Below are 3,223 nucleotides of genomic sequence, written 5' to 3'. Positions count from 1 at the left end.
GCATTTTTGGCTTTAATCGTAGAATAATTGACATTTGGTATTAACCTTTTCTACTCTGAATATAAGGCAATAGTACCATTTGGGAGCCAGCTTTGAGCTCCTTGTCAGCATATGATAAGCCTTTTTCTGAGCTCAGATTTTCATTTTTTTATTTATAAGTCATTATTATTTTTTCCCAGTTTAAGCATTAATATATATACACACACACCATATATTATCTTTTCAGCATTTCCATGGGAGTTCACCATCTGCCATACTTCACTTACCACACTATACCTCTATCAATTCTAGACATTTAGAATCATCTTGACACACTTTGTCCGGAAATACCAATTAAGACCATCAGTGGCCTTGGTTGAGTGTGAAGTACAGAAAGCAGTGCACTCTCCCTTTCCATTCCTATTTTCCCCACACTGGCCCACGGCCATACTACCCTGAATATGCCCGATCTTGTCCAATCTCGGAAGCTAAGCAGGCATGGCCTGGCCAGTACTAGGAAGGTGAACCTCCTGAGAATACCAGGTGCGGTGGGCCCTTTTTAATTCTCCAACGCTTTCTATATTTCTACTTCTGCTTCTGGAAAAACACTCCCGGACTACACATGGTTGATTTATGTACAGTACGGACATTAGGAGTGGATTCTCTTTTTCATCTCTTTCCTTATATTTCCTACAACAGGCCCACGGCCATACTACCCTGAATGCGCCCGATCTTGTCCGATCTCGGAAGCTAAGCAGGTATGGCCTGGTCAGTATCAGGATGGGAAACCCCCTGAGAATACCAGGTGCAGTGGGCCCCCTTTTCTTTCTCAAAAGATTCTGTTCAGTCAACTCAACCTTGCTACCATATCACGCTTCTATTGAAACCCTCATTCCAAGGCATGTACAGTGATTGTTCTGGATACACTTATTTCATCAGAACACATTGATATTCATCAAACATATTGCTTCTGATATTTTCACCTTCTCTCAGTAACTTGTACCTCATTTGCTAAAAAGGTCAAACAAGTTCCTTTTTCCAACATTAGACACGAGTCTCAAAATCATTCCACATTTATTTTCTTTTATTCAAGAAACAATTAAAGGTTAAGTTTTATTTCACTTATCATTTATTCTACTTATATTACACAAATCATTACAAACGAGTGCTCCCAAACAAGGGTTTTTTGTCTTTTCTCTTTTTTTCAAATAATTAGCTCCACCTGGGGATCTTTTAAAATGTGCACCTACTGGGGGACCCGCAAAAAAGTGATCTGAGGACAGAAGGGCGATGTATTAAGCCTGGGTAAGTGATAAAGCAGTGATAAGTGGAAGGTTATTATAACGCACTAGCCAGTCATTATGGGTTTGGAAAATGACAGTTAGGAGCTGATTGGCTGGCGCCTTATCACCTTCCACTTATCACTGCTTTATCACTTCTCCAGGATTAATACATCTGTCCCAGAGTTTGAGAACCATTGCTCTAGTGATCTATATCAGTTAAATAATCTCCCTTGAGAAGAAGCCGCTGTGATGACCCCTCTCTCTCTCTCGCTGCTGAGAACAGACTGTCATGAGAATGCTGATTTTAGTATGGTGTTTCTAGCATTTAAACATTATGTAAGAATCAGAAACAAAAGTGTGATGTAACTTGCATTCCGGCAAACGTGGCAGATTATTTACTGATCCAAATCAGAGAATTGGGATTACAGAAGTATAGTAACAGGCCCTGGGCAATGCATAAATGACTTTCTCGGTAAATAGAGCAATTTTGGCATCCAAGAAGCGGTGAGACAATAGAGCTTGCTGTACTGCTCCATATGCAAAATATTTTCTTCTAGACTTACAGTAGCTAGGGAGAAGTATAACAACTCATCTAAGGAGAAGTATAACCGCTCAGCTAAGGAAAAGTATAACAGCTCAACTAGGGAAAAGTATAATAGCTCAACTAAGGAAAAGTATAACAGCTCATCTATGGAGAAGTATAACAGCTCATCTAGGGAGAAGTATAACAGCTCAGCTAGGGAGAAGTAAAACAGCTCATCTATGGAGAAGTATAACAGCTCAGCTAGGGAGAAGTATAACAGCTCAGCTAGGGAGAAGTATAACAGCTCATCTATGGAGAAGTATAACAGCTCAGCTAGGGAGAAGTATAACAGCTCATCTATGGAGAAGTATAACAGCTCAGCTAGGGAGAAGTATAACAGCTCATCTATGGAGAAGTATAACAGCTCAGCAAGGGAGAAGTATAACAGCTCAGCAAGGGAGAAGTATAACAGCTCAGCAAGGGAGAAGTATAACAGCTCAGCAAGGGAGAAGTACAACAGCTCAGCAAGGGAGAAGTATAACAGCTCAGCAAGGGAGAAGTATAACAGCTCAGCAAGGGAGAAGTATAACAGCTCAGCAAGGGAGAAGTATTACAGCTCAGCTAGGGAGAAGTACAACAGCTCAGCAAGGGAGAAGTATAACAGCTCAGCAAGGGAGAAGTATAACAGCTCAGCAAGGGAGAAGTATAACAGCTCAGCAAGGGAGATGTATAACAGCTCAGCTAGGGAGATGTATAACAGCTCAGCAAGGGAGAAGTATAACAGCGCAGCAAGGGAGAAGTATAACAGCTCAGCAAGGAAAAGTATTACAGCTCAGCAAGGGAGAAGTATTACAGCTCAGCTAGGGAGAAGTACAACAGCTCAGCAAGGGAGAAGTATAACAGCTCAGCAAGGGAGAAGTATAACAGCTCAGCAAGGGAGAAGTATAACAGCTCAGCAAGGGAGATGTATAACAGCTCAGCTAGGGAGATGTATAACAGCTCAGCAAGGGAGAAGTATAACAGCGCAGCAAGGGAGAAGTACAACAGCTCAGCAAGGGAGAAGTACAACAGCTCAGCAAGGGAGAAGTACAACAGCTCAGCAAGGGAGAAGTACAACAGCTCAGCAAGGGAGAAGTACAACAGCTCAGCAAGGGAGAAGTACAACAGCTCAGCAAGGGAGAAGTACAACAGCTCAGCAAGGGAGAAGTACAACAGCTCAGCTAGGGAGAAGTACAACAGCTCAGCAAGGGAGAAGTACAACAGCTCAGCAAGGGAGAAGTATAACAGCTCAGCAAGGGAGAAGTATAACAGCTCAGCAAGGGAGAAGTATAACAGCTCAGCAAGGGAGAAGTATAACAGCTCAGCAAGGGAGAAGTATAACAGCTCAGCAAGGGAGAAGTACAACAGCTCAGCTAGGGAGAAGTACAACAGCTCAGCA

At 42.4% G+C, this 3,223-nt stretch overlaps 2 pseudogenes; both read left to right on the top strand.

Moving 5' to 3' along the window:
• Nucleotides 1–416: 416 nt before the first annotated feature.
• On the top strand, nt 417–534 carry LOC134946168 (5S ribosomal RNA; annotated as a pseudogene).
• A 144-nt stretch (nt 535–678) lies between these two features.
• Nucleotides 679–796, top strand: LOC134947009 (5S ribosomal RNA; annotated as a pseudogene).
• Nucleotides 797–3,223: the final 2,427 nt, after the last annotated feature.

This window comes from Pseudophryne corroboree, chromosome 7 (genome assembly GCF_028390025.1).
Source record: "Pseudophryne corroboree isolate aPseCor3 chromosome 7, aPseCor3.hap2, whole genome shotgun sequence".
Classification (NCBI taxonomy): Eukaryota; Metazoa; Chordata; class Amphibia; order Anura; family Myobatrachidae; genus Pseudophryne; species Pseudophryne corroboree.
The sequence above is the reverse complement of the archived record's forward strand: the minus strand, read 5'-3'. Positions and strand labels throughout refer to the sequence as shown.